General features: G+C 46.2%; 2 protein-coding genes across 5 annotated transcripts in view; one reads left to right on the top strand and one right to left on the bottom strand.

Moving 5' to 3' along the window:
- Positions 1–14,163, bottom strand: part of LOC134568454 (oocyte zinc finger protein XlCOF7.1-like) — a 322,479-nt gene that overhangs the window by 178,160 nt on the left and 130,156 nt on the right. The window lies entirely within an intron of this gene.
- CHL1 (cell adhesion molecule L1 like) overlaps positions 1–14,163 on the top strand; it is a 163,560-nt gene that overhangs the window by 28,818 nt on the left and 120,579 nt on the right. The gene's annotated exons all lie outside the window — the stretch shown is intronic.

Genomic DNA, 14,163 nt, shown 5'->3' with positions numbered 1-14,163 from the left:
CATGGTGATTGCACCTTATTTAGGACCTTATTTAGGACCAATTCCCTGGTTTTTGTTGTTGTTTTTTTTTTGTATTTAAGATCAAGTAATGAGAACTTCACATAGCATGTAGGATATGCATTTGAACATCGGCGTCCCCAACAGTCCCGATTTCAGGGTTCTGTCTTGCTGTCCAGACCTTGTTCCTGGAGTCCTTTAGTCTCCTTAGATGTGCCCGCCTTGTGAATAGGCACTAGGATCCTCCAGAGGTCCTAGTCAAACAGACCCCTTCAGTGTGCAGACATAGATGTTTTTTAAAACTACTAAAACAATTTTTACTAAGGGACCTAATCCGTAAACTGCAAATTGTAATAAAATAGATATTCTGGAAAATTCTCCAACCCAGCTATAGTCACAGCTTGGCTATTTTAGCCTAAATGTTGCCATTCGGATTTAAATTTGCTTTAATTCAGTCAGCAGACCCGACCCTTTTTTCGTTGCGCCACTGACTCAGGATTTTAAATAGTTGAAATTTGGTGTTAAAGGAACACTCTAGTATCGATAATACAATTATGTATTTCTAACACTATAGCATTAAACTAACTATTTATGTCTCCGGACCCCCTTAGATCTTATTGAAAAGGTGTATTTTCTCTCACAATGCGCCGGCTTTGCCAAAGCTTGTCCCGCCTCCTTCTCTGAAAAGGCAATGTAAGATAAAAAGCCTTTAGGGTCAGGCTATGGACACCAGAACAACTACATTAAGCTGCAGTAGTTCCTGTGACTATAGAGTCCCTTAAAGCTATAGTGGCTCCTGTGACTATACAGGGAGTGCAGAATTATTAGGCAAGTTGTATTTTTGAGGATTAATTTTATTATTGAACAACAACCATGTTCTCAATGAACCCAAAAAACTCATATCAAAGCTGAATATTTTTGGAAGTAGTTTTTAGTTTGTTTTTAGTTATAGCTATTTTAGGGGGTTATCTGTGTGTGCAGGTGACTATTACTGTGCATAATTATTAGGCAACTTAACAAAAAACAAATATATACCCATTTCAATTATTTATTTTTACCAGTGAAACCAATATAACATCTCAACATTCACAAATATACATTTCTGACATTCAAAAACATAACAAAAACAAAGCAGTGACCAATATAGCCACCTTTCTTTGCAAGGACACTCAAAAGCCTGCCATCCATGGATTCTGTCAGTGTTTTGATCTGTTCACCATCAACATTGCGTGCAGCAGCAACCACAGCCTCCCAGACACTGTTCAGAGAGGTGTACTGTTTTCCCTCCTTGTAAATCTCACATTTGATGATGGACCACAGGTTCTCAATGGGGTTCAGATCAGGTGAACAAGGAGGCCATGTCATTAGATTTTCTTCTTTTATACCCTTTCTTGCCAGCCACGCTGTGGAGTACTTGGACGCGTGTGATGGAGCATTGTCCTGCATGAAAATCATGTTTTTCTTGAAGGATGCAGACTTCTCCCTCTACCACTGCTTGAAGAAGGTGTCTTCCAGAAACTGGCAGTAGGACTGGGAGTTGAGCTTGACTCCATCCTCAACCCGAAAAGGCCCCACAAGCTCATCTTTGATGATACCAGCCCAAACCAGTACTCCACCTCCACCTTGCTGGCGTCTGAGTCGGACTGGAGCTCTCTGCCCTTTACCAATCCATCCATCTGGCCCATCAAGACTCACTCTCATTTCATCAGTCCATAAAACCTTAGAAAAATCAGTCTTGAGATATTTCTTGGCCCAGTCTTGACGTTTCAGCTTGTGTGTCTTGTTCAGTGGTGGTCGTCTTTCAGCCTATCTTACCTTGGCCATGTCTCTGAATATTGCACACCTTGTGCTTTTGGGCACTCCAGTGATGTTGCAGCTCTGAAATATGGCCAAACTGGTGGCAAGTGGCATCTTGGCAGCTGCACGCTTGACTTTTCTCAGTTCATGGGCAGTTATTTTGCGCCTTGGTTTCTCCACACGCTTCTTGCGACCCTGTTGACTATTTTGAATGAAACGCTTGATTGTTCGATGATCACGCTTCAGAAGCTTTGCAATTTTAAGAGTGCTGCATCCCTCTGCAAGATATCTCACTATTTTTGACTTTTCTGAGCCTGTCAAGTCCTTCTTTTGACCCATTTTGCCAAAGGAAAGGAAGTTGCCTAATAATTATGCACACTTGATATAGGGTGTTGATGTCATTAGACCACACCCCTTCTCATTACAGAGATGCACATCACCTAATATGCTTAATTGGTAGTAGGCTTTCGAGCCTATACAGCTTGGAGTAAGACAACATGCATAAAGAGGATGATGTGGTCAAAATACTCATTTGCCTAATAATTCTGCACTCCCTGTATTGTCCCTTTAAGTTGTAGTAGTTCCTGTGACTACAGTGTCCCTTTAAGCTGTAGTGGTTTATGTGACTATAGTGTCCCTTTAAGCTGCAGTAGTTCATGTGACTATAGTGTCCCTTAAAGCTATAGCGGTTCCTGTGACTATAGTGTCCCTTTAAGCGAATAAGCCTCTAAATAGCTACATGTCTGGAGTTCACTGTCAGTTCCAAATTTGAAGCCAAAGTAAAGGACCTGACAATATAGCTGAATGTTTGCCGTTTTGCTATTTTCGAATTCACTTTGAATTCCTGACTTTTTATAATTCAGTGAAGAAAGCCCCTGGTCTGGTGGAGTTGCGTTCAGCATAGAAGGTGTGGTAGAATTCTAATGCTGATTATTTTTTCCATACATTGGTGATTATTTAAATCACTGCTAAAGAATGAACGGTAACAAGTTCAAACGTGATCCACATTCATCAGGAACTGCCTGCGGTGAGCACAATATTGCAAAACATACACAGGAAAATAAATTAGGCAGTACAGTCATAGCTGTTAAAGGCATTCAGAAAAAAATAAAAAAAGTAATTAAACATTGTGTGGGTTCGTATTTCGAACCTTTAAAGGAAATAAAGAAAATTGTATTACTAAAAAATAAAAAAGGAATTTATTATAAAAAGATTTGTACTATATTGGAAACTATTATGAATATATTGTGCATATATTTTATAGGTATCTATACTACCCCCTTGGTAAACTCATCAGGTCCTTTGGCTTCCAATATTTCTTCCATGCAGATCTATCTGTCCTCCCCTGATCTCTCCCCGTCCCTCTTGATTAGTGTCTCTGACTGTCTCTCTGCTATTTCTAACTGGATGGCTGCCCACTTCCTTAAGCTCAACTTGCGGGGGGGGGGATATGATATAAAAATGTAAATACATCAAGGGAATCAGCACAGTAAAGGAGGAGACTATATTTAAAAGAAGAAAAACTACCACAGCATCCGCCCCTACTTAATGCCAGATGTGGCTAAGGTGCTGTTCCATGCCACTGTCCTCTCTCGCCTTGACTACAGCAATCCACTTCTCACTGGTCTTACGTGCTCCCAATTTGCCCCTTTGCAGTCCATAATGAATGTGGTGGCAAGGCTCATCCACACCTCCCACGTCTCCCCCCTCTGTTAGTCCCTGCATTGGCTTCCCGTAAGATATAGGGCTCAATATAAAATTCTGGTTCTTGCTTTCAAATCTCTACATGCTGCTCCCACCTATCTATCCTCCCTAATGCACAAGTATGTCCCGTTGAGGCCCTTACGCTCTGCCGAAGACCTGCGTCTTGTATGTACGTAGTGGGGAATTACGATGCAACATAAACAGAACTAACCCCATTCAACCCCCCAATAACGACAGACAACGTAGTATGGATGAACAGGCCACAGCATTTATTATACCATAAATAAATTACTGTATAACACATCCATAACTTTATTTATTAAACTCTTCTTTTCTGTAACCAAATTGTTAGAAATAGTCATAAATTAACATATATACATATATAACTCCACCCATAGTGTTATACAGAGACCCAACCGTCCTTGCCAATAAACATACAGTGGTTCCTAATCACCACTTCCTCTCACCTCCCCCCTCGTCATAAAGACATATCCTTCCAATGCCCGCCATCAGCCGACCTTATCCACGCTCGATGGGCACGAGACCTCAGGCAACCTAATGTTAAACCTATGAAGCAGGGGAGGTTGAGACCTGCAAACATAATGAACTTACTCCATCCTTAAACATAACCCCTCAAACTTAATTGGCAAGGACATACCCCCGGCTCGCTGTGACTAACTAATCCTACTCGGGGTGGGCGGGCGGGAAGCTGTTTGTTGGCCCGAATCCCAAGTGGCACTGAGGTAAGACCTCCCCCCTACCAGCTCACATAGCCCTAACCCCACCCACACACATACACACTTCCAAAGACACTCCCATGCATCTATCCCCACACTCCTACATGTGCCCTTGTCCGCTTAGCTGCGCTATCTCCCCAGGGCCTATCCTCTGTTCGTACTCCCACCTCTGATGCTCGTATCCAAGATTTCTCTAGGGCTACACCGTTCCTGTAGAACTCCCTTCCCTTTCCCGGTAGACACTCACCCAGTCTCCACTCCTTCAAAAAAATCATTAAAAACTCACTTTTTCACAAAAGCATATCAACTAAACTGTTAATGACTCCAAAAGAAACCACACGAAGTCTTCATTGAATACTTTTCTACCAATCTACTTCCCTAATACTGCTCTTATCTTTTGTGTCACTTTACCCCACTCCCTCATGAGCCTGTAAGCTCATTGAGCAGGGCCCTCAACCCCTCTGTTTCTGTCTGTCAAACTTGTCTGGTTACAATGACATGTTTGCTAGTCCACCTACTGTAAAGCACTACGGAATTTGTTGGCGCTATATAAATATAATAATACTAATTATCTTCAGTAAATCTCCTTTCTTTTGAAATGTCCTAAACTGCTCTAGCTATGTCTTTCACTGGGGACATTCTTGCTCTGTCTTTGGCACGTTTAAAGCTGACCCATCACTTCAGACTTTTTCGTAAAGATAGAATATTATTGAAAAACTGCCCATGTTTATGTTAAAATTCACAGTGCAGTCAAAATGTATATGTGAAACAACATTTGGACTAATTAATACTCACTGAGCTATTTTGGGGGCCCATATATAGGGACACTATGGGCACTGTAACCACTAGAATTTTCTGTAGTGTTTATGGTTGCAGGAGACCCCAGGTGCTGGCTGCTGGCAGCTTATAACCAGTTTGACCCTAGTTTTGAGACTCTGAGTTGGCCTGATAAATCTCTCAGCTAATTAATTTAAGACTATTATTGAGTTGCCCTGATAAAGGGAAAGTCCAGCCCAACTCAGATTGGAAAGACCACAGGCTTCTGATGGCCAGGTATTAGTTAAATTATTTGTAAAAGGCTTAACAGATTACTAGCCGTGAGTGCCGTAGGACTCTTGGCACCATAAACACTACAGCTGATTGTTATAGTTAAAGTGTCTACAGGGAGTGCAGAATTATTAGGCAAATTAGTATTTTGACCACATCATCCTCTTTATTCATGCTGTCTTACTCCAAGCTGTATAGGCTCGAAAGCCTACTACCAATTAAGCATATTAGGTGATGTGTGTAGCGGACTGGTCCTGGGCTGTCCTACAACATGCATAGGAATAATTGTATTCGTTTATATTGGCAGTTGAATGTGTGTAAAGTACTGTATTCCTCTGGTTTTCGGTAGAATCATTCGAATAAAACAAGGGAATGAAACTACCGAACAACCAGACCACCCTGTGTAAAGTGTGCCTTCAATTACCGTTTGCAACAATGTTGCAAACGGGTAATTACCTATTCGTGCAGTGTGGTCTTTGTCCTCTGGGTGGCCGCCATTCGGGATACGAACACGTGGCGGCGGCCATCTTAAACTGCCGAACAGCGGTGTTTTGCCGTCGAGTGTCTGGAACCGAAATCGGACACTTGACTAGGCAACCACCGCTGAGACCTCCAGACTCCCAATACTTCGTGGGGAAACTACCGAATGGCCCGCCATTCGGTAGAAAGAACCCCACGAACTAGGGGATTCATCCGAATCCCCGTCAGGCCACTTAACAGCAATAATTCACCTGTTTGTATTCGCCTGTTTGTGACCGACCGCAGGGCCAAAATGCATGGAACTGTTTTCGGATACTTTACCCATGCGGTCGGTCAATACTTTAAAGTCCCATAACTCCCGAACGCTTTATCCGAATGGGCTGATTTTAACATATGATGTTCCTCCAGACTAGGGCTATCTGGAGATATTGGATTTGTGGATGTACCCCAAGTATTTAGGGTACATCCAAAACTTGGGTAAAACTATGTACATGATAAGGGGATTATGATGCTAGAGGAGGGGAGGAGATGTGTGGGAGGTTACTGTTCACAGATTGGATAATGTATTAAGTGATAGAACCTCCTCCCTTGCATGGGAGAGGGCTTTATAAGGCACTGTGGAATAAAGCTTGTCAGTTCTGCTCCTGAAACTGTGTGTCGTCCAGTTATTGGGATTGCGTTGGGATACTGCTGTATTATTTTACCTGCTGGAAACCACCCCCCCCCAGACGAACGGGCTCTGCGAACGATTCAATGGTACCTTGAAGCCGATGCTCCGAACCTTCGCAGAGACCCACAAGGACTGGGAACGATTCCTGCCGCACCTCCTATTCGCATACCGGGAGGTGCCGCAGGAATCCACGGGGTTCTCCCCGTTTGAATTACTGTTTGGGAGGAGGGTCCGAGGTCCATTAGATCTTATTAGAGAGCATTGGGAGGGAGACCGGAGCACAGACGGCACCCCCATCATACCATATGTGTTGGCCTTTCGGGACCGCCTAGAAGCGTTGACCAAGACGGTAAGGGAAAACCTTCAGGCGGCCCAGACCCGCCAGCGCACATGGTATGATCGGGGAGCCAGGGACCGTAGCTTTCAGGTCGGGCAGAAAGTACTAATTTTAAAACCTGTCCGACATGATAAGTTACAGGCCGCCTGGCAGGGCCCATATAAGGTGGTGGAGCAAAAATGTGACACCACCTATATTATCGGCCCCTGCACAGGGACTGGGGGGCGACGCATGCTCCATGTGAACATGCTGAAGCCCTACCAAGAGCGTACTGAGGAGGTAACCGCCATCTGTGCCCCCAACACGGAAGAGTTTGACAGCTTACCCCTCCCCGATTTGCTGGGGGATGGGCAGTTGTCTGGGGATTTAGGGGAGGTTGCGCTGGGAGATCGGCTGAGCCCACAGGAGCGGATCGAGGTACAGCAACTATTAGAAGAGAAACGCGACACGTTCTCTAATGTACCTGGATACACGCCTCTGGCAACTCACCGGGTCGAGACCCCAGGGCAACTACCCATGCGCCAGACTCCCTACCGCATCCCAGAAGCGGTACGGGCAAACATGCGTAAGGAGATCGACGAGATGCTCCAACTGGGGGTGATTGAACCCTCAGACAGTCCTTGGGCATCTCCTGTAGTCCTCGTACCAAAGCGAGACGGTACGACCCGCTTCTGCGTGGACTATAGGAGATTGAACGAGAAGACCGTATCCGACGCCTATCCGATGCCCCGGATAGACGAGTTACTGGACAGAATGGCCAGGGGCCAATACCTCACCACTATTGACTTGTGTAAAGGTTATTGGCAAATCCCCCTGGCCCCAGACGCCATCCCGAAGTCTGCCTTTGTCACCCCATTTGGCTTGTACCAGTTTAAGGTCATGCCATTTGGGATGAAAAACGCCCCAGCCACCTTCCAAAGGATGGTGGATCGGCTCCTGGATGGATTTCAGGACTATACCTGTGCCTACCTGGACGTTATTGCTATTTTTAGCAATACGTGGCAGGAACATTTAGCTCACATAGGAGCTGTGCTAGATAGGATAAGGGAAGCAGGTTTGACCCTGAAGCCGGCCAAGTGTAGTATCGGAATGGCTGAGGTACAGTACCTGGGACATAGAGTAGGGTGCGGTAAACAGAAACCCGAACCCGCCAAAGTCGAGGCTGTCGCCCAGTGGCCCACCCCTAGGATTAAGACCCAGGTTTTAGCGTTTCTAGGGACAGCGGGGTATTACAGGAAGTTTGTCCCCAATTATAGCGCCCTGGCCAAACCCCTCACTGACCTGACCCGTAAGAACCTCCCCCGCCAAGTAAACTGGACCCCGGAGTGTGAGCAGGCATTCCAACAATTGAAAAATGCACTGATAAATGCCCCTGTCTTGGCAGCTCCCAATCCAACTAAACGATTTCTTGTTCACACAGACGCTTCTATGTTTGGATTGGGGGCAGTACTGAGTCAAGTCGGGGCCGATGGCGGAGAACACCCAGTGGCTTACATCAGTCGCAAACTGTTACCCCGAGAAGTAAGCTACGCCGCCATCGAAAAGGAATGCCTGGCTGTGGTGTGGGCCCTAAAGAAACTGCAGCCCTATTTGTATGGACAGCCCTTTTCCTTGCTCACGGATCACAACCCGTTAGTCTGGCTGAACCGGGTGGCTGGGGACAACGCCAGGCTGCTGCGCTGGAGCTTGGCGCTACAGCCTTTTGACTTTAATATCCAGTACCGGCCGGGTAAGCAGAATGGAAATGCTGACGGGTTGTCAAGACAAACTGACCTAGAAAAATGATCCGTGAGCCCCTGGACATCCCCAAGCCGATCCGTGCTGGATCAGACTGTGTATGCCGGCTTGTGGGGAAGGGGGAGCAGTGTAGCGGACTGGTCCTGGGCTGTCCTACAACATGCATAGGAATAATTGTATTGGTTTATATTGGCAGTTGAATGTGTGTAAAGTACTGTATTCCTCTGGTTGTTCGGTAGAATCATTCGAATAAAACAAGGGAATGAAACTACCGAACAACCAGACCACCCTGTGTAAAGTGTGCCTTCAATTACCGTTTGCAACAATGTTGCAAACGGGTAATTACCTATTCGTGCAGTGTGGTCTTTGTCCTCTGGGTGGCCGCCATTCGGGATACGAACACGTGGCGGCGGCCATCTTAAACTGCCGAACAGCGGTGTTTTGCCGTCGAGTGTCTGGAACCGAAATCGGACACTTGACTAGGCAACCACCGCTGAGACCTCCAGACTCCCAATACTTCGTGGGGAAACTACCGAACGGCCCGCCATTCGGTAGAAAGAACCCCACGAACTAGGGGATTCATCCGAATCCCCGTCAGGCCACTTAACAGCAATAATTCACCTGTTTGTATTCGCCTGTTTGTGACCGACCGCAGGGCCAAAATGCATGGAACTGTTTTCGGATACTTTACCCATGCGGTCGGTCAATACTTTAAAGTCCCATAACTCCCGAACGCTTTATCCGAATGGGCTGATTTTAACATATGATGTTCCTCCAGACTAGGGCTATCTGGAGATATTGGATTTGTGGATGTACCCCAAGTATTTAGGGTACATCCAAAACTTGGGTAAAACTATGTACATGATAAGGGGATTATGATGCTAGAGGAGGGGAGGAGATGTGTGGGAGGTTACTGTTCACAGATTGGATAATGTATTAAGTGATAGAACCTCCTCCCTTGCATGGGAGAGGGCTTTATAAGGCACTGTGGAATAAAGCTTGTCAGTTCTGCTCCTGAAACTGTGTGTCGTCCAGTTATTGGGATTGCGTTGGGATACTGCTGTATTATTTTACCTGCTGGAAACCTTGTCTGTGGATTTAACATCACCTTGTTCCTGAGCCTCACTGGGATCTCTAGTGGAGAATAGCTGTGAAAGATCGGCTCTCCACTACAATGTGCATCTCTGTAATGAGAAGGGGTGTGGTCTAATGACATCAACACCCTATATCAGGTGTGCATAATTATTAGGCAACTTCCTTTCCTTTGGCAAAATGGGTCAAAAGAAGGACTTGACAGGCTCAGAAAAGTCAAAAATAGTGAGATATCTTGCAGAGGGATGCAGCACTCTTAAAATTGCAAAGCTTCTGAAGCGTGATCATCGAACAATCAAGCGTTTCATTCAAAATAGTCAACAGGGTCGCAAGAAGCGTGTGGAGAAACCAAGGCGCAAAATAACTGCCCATGAACTGAGAAAAGTCAAGCGTGCAGCTGCCAAGATGCCACTTGCCACCAGTTTGGCCATATTTCAGAGCTGCAACATCACTGGAGTGCCCAAAAGCACAAGGTGTGCAATACTCGGAGACATGGCCAAGGTAAGAAGGGCTGAAAGACGACCACCACTGAACAAGACACACAAGCTGAAACGTCAAGACTGGGCCAAGAAATATCTCAAGACTGATTTTTCTAAGGTTTTATGGACTGATGAAATGAGAGTGAGTCTTGATGGGCCAGATGGATGGGCCCGTGGCTGGATTGGTAAAGGGCAGAGAGATCCAGTCCGACTCAGACGCCAGCAAGGTGGAGGTGGAGTACTGGTTTGGGCTGGTATCATCAAAGATGAGCTTGTGGGGCCTTTTCGGGTTGAGGATGGAGTCAAGCTCAACTCCCAGTCCTACTGCCAGTTTCTGGAAGACACCTTCTTCAAGCAGTGGTACAGGAAGAAGTCTGCATCCTTCAAGAAAAACATGATTTTCATGCAGGACAATGCTCCATCACACGCGTCCAAGTACTCCACAGCAAGGCTGGCAAGAAAGGGTATAAAAGAAGAAAATCTAATGATATGGCCTCCTTGTTCACCTGATCTGAACCCCATTGAGAACCTGTGGTCCATCATCAAATGTGAGATTTACAAGGAGGGAAAACAGTACACCTCTCTGAACAGTGTCTGGGAGGCTGTGGTTGCTGCTGCACACAATGTTGATGGTGAACAGATCAAAACACTGACAGAATCCATGGATGGCAGGCTTTTGAGTGTCCTTGCAAAGAAAGGTGGCTATATTGGTCACTGATTTGTTTTTGTTATGTTTTTGAATGTCAGAAATGTATATTTGTGAATGTTGAGATGTTATATTGGTTTCACTGGTAAAAATAAATAATTGAAATGGGTATATATTTGTTTTTTGTTAAGTTGCCTAATAATTATGCACAGTAATAGTCACCTGCACACACAGATATCCCCCTAAAATAGCTATAACTAAAAACAAACTAAAAACTACTTCCAAAAATATTCAACTTTGATATTAATGAGTTTTTTGGGTTCATTGAGAACATGGTTGTTGTTCAATAATAAAATTAATCCTCAAAAATACAACTTGCCTAATAATTCTGCACTCCCTGTAGTGTCTCCGCTTAATGGATTTCATATTGGCTTTCAAAGGGACCATGTGCCAGAACCACTATAGCTTAATGTCCTGGGGAATAATGCTTCTGGGTTAGAGCTTTGTTAAAGGTGCGATAACAGTTTAATAACTTTCATGTGTTTTTGGAACGCTTTATGTTACCTGTCTCTCCCATTTCTGGTTTATGCACTAGTTAACGTTGCCATGGTTGGACCAAGAGTAGGTGCATTCTCTTCCTGTACTCTGTTTTTCCAAACATTGCAAGTCTGTTCCCATCCTATGCTTAGCTGACTAATAGTTTACTCTCTAACTCTGAATATTCCTGAATTAAATGCAAAACTGAGGCAAAAACAGCCTCACGGTGACTGGCCAAGATGGAGAATATTTCCAGATTAGATATTTCTTCCGGAGATTTTATATTCGGTTTTAATTTGCTAATATTCTCAGTGAATAAACCGGATTGGCTTTTCTTCTGTATAGAATGTGCAAACCGACAGGATAATACATTCTGAACATGTCGAACTCTGCAAACAAAACAACAATATTATTCTCACTTTCAGTCTGTCACCTTCTGAGGTCTTTTCTTTTTTTTTTTTTAATTCTTTATTTATAGCGTGCAGGGAATTACAATCATGCATGGTGTGCCACGATAGCACAAACAAGAGTATACATTATAGATTTTCATGGCTGCTTTAAACAAGACTGCACATTTTATATTTAAGATAAACAAGTTAGACTAAGCATTTTTCAGTTTTAAATGGTTCACATGCTGGTGTTGATTATGTCGGTTTACGTTAAGTCGTACATTAGTTGGGTCATCGATTAGATGCATGAGGTATGCCTAGTCAGAATATGCACATTAAGCTACAAAAGAACAAGAGTACAAAAAAAGCTAATTAACATTACTGTGGTTAAACCTCTGAGAGTCTAATTTAGATGCCCATTTTAGAGGGTCATTTAATGGTTGAGAAGGGGTGCTGGGGCCGTTACTCTGTGCGGACTAGGCCGCTAGGCGGTCTAAGAAGAGTAAGGCCTACATGGAGGGGGGTGATTACCCTATGCCTACTGGTCTGCGTAGCCTGTCCAGAGGTTTGGCAAGGGACTGGGTCACCTCAATGCAACCCCACCAGACCCAGTCTCCAGCATAGTCCCGCTCTTTTGCCTTGCTGGTCAGTTTGCCTCCCGAAGTCTGTACGGAGTATCGGGGCCCTGCTGCGTGTTGGTGGCGTCGTCGTTGTGTGGTGGGTATCGTGGGTTGCAGGCTGTGCCCAAGGATGCGTCTCCGTGTGTATAGAGAGGTTGCTGGCAGGTCTTTCCATGTAGCTCGCTTGGAATAGCTTGTTTGGGCCACGTGTGTGGGTAATCCGGTGGCTGGTTTGGTCGGTGCATAGACTGCGTTCTTTGCCGCTGTTGGTCCCCAGAGGTCCCTTCCTTCTTCGTGGAGCCAGTCGGCCCGCAGGGCGTGGAGCCTTTGGTTGACTGTGTAGTTGCTGTTTCTGCCCTGGAGGGTTAGCTTTGTGTAGTGGGGCTTGTCGATGTAGCCTGCGTTCCAGTTCTCTCCAGAACCTCTCAAAGTGCTGGTTCAGCTTGGCTTGGAGGTCATATGCAGCCTCAGTGGGGCGCTCTGCCTCCGCAGCGTCGGCCATCTTGGTTGAAGCTTTGCACTCCCGCTTTACCCCCGAGGCGGTCTGTGGTGCTTCACCCCGCCTGGGGTAGCCTCCGCTTGGTGGACCGGGATCTCCCCCATCGGTCCAAAGGGGGGGGTGACTGGGCTTGCTTGCTTTGTGCGTGTCAGAGTGCCTCCGGTTCGGGAAAGCGGCCGCCTCACCCGCCCGTTGTGTGCTAGGCCGCACTGTCTGTCCCAGTGTCTGCGGGTTTCGAGCGGGTCTCACACCGTCCCACTGCATGCCCTCTGTTGTGAGGTGATGGCGATTAAGCAGTACCGCTGTTACTCGTTTTGGATGCAGCCTTATATTGCTTATTTTGTCTGATTTGAGCGGGAGCTCTTGGAATGCACGTCTGGTCGCCATGATGGTTAGGCCCAGCCCCCCTCTGGGGTCTTTTCAATGATCCTCGATGGTGACTTCACCACTTGGGGTGCAGTGGCTGCTGGGTGCAAGGTGGGTTTTACTTACCTGAAGCTGTCCCTTGCAGCCGTCACCATGTCCATCTGTTGGATTTGTCTCAGTATATCTTTTGATTTCATTAGAATTTCACTGAAATTCTAACACCGTCTCTCTGAGTATTTCATAAAGATATGGACAATTTGTTTTTCTTTGATATTGAAATTCCAGGAGTGTGTAAGTCCATCGGCTAGGAGTTTAAGCTGAAAGTAGAATGCTGTATGTGCCAACTCGGTTTATGGAGATAGGAGCATACATTGTAAATTGGGGTGCTCTTGCCTCTATCCTCAGGGAGAGAGAGTCTCTGCTCCGTAGACAGGGTCGCGGGCTGTGGGCCCCTCAGTGTGTATCAACCTATGCCTATTCTGGATGCCTTGATTGCGTTCCCAGGAAGGTGATCTGTCTGCGCTCCTCTGCATGAGAGTACTGGGCGCTCCTCCTTCCATTGCCGCCTTGCAACTGTGCTCCACGCCGGGCCTGGGAGCTGTTGCCGCGGGTCGAGTGGTTGCTGTCGAGGTGGGTGGCCGTCTGGCTTCTGGGGGGTGCTTCGTTCACGCTTTGTGTTTCACTGGCGTCTGTGTAGCCGGCTAGCCGCTCTGGAGGCCTGAGGCAGGGGGTCATAGTGGCGGCGTCTGGCATCTGGACGGATCCATAAAGCCACTGTTCTCACTGCTTGATGATAAGACAGCCCTCGCTTGTGGAGTATCGCCCAGAAGCCCATACAGAGCTGGTCAAAAGCCTCCCTAGGCTGCAGTGGTTGTTGGGTGCTCGTGATGCTTGATTTGGGCCTTTGCTGAGCCGCCATCTTGGCTGTGTTTCGGCAGTGCAGCGTGGCCGGTAAGTCCGACTGGTCAGCTTGTCTGGCCGTCCGGGCAGGAGGATGACCGGGATATCCCCCGCCGGTCGGGGGGGGGA

Source organism: Pelobates fuscus, chromosome 7, assembly GCF_036172605.1.
Source record: "Pelobates fuscus isolate aPelFus1 chromosome 7, aPelFus1.pri, whole genome shotgun sequence".
In the NCBI taxonomy this organism is placed as follows: Eukaryota; Metazoa; Chordata; class Amphibia; order Anura; family Pelobatidae; genus Pelobates; species Pelobates fuscus.
The sequence above is the reverse complement of the archived record's forward strand: the minus strand, read 5'-3'. Positions and strand labels throughout refer to the sequence as shown.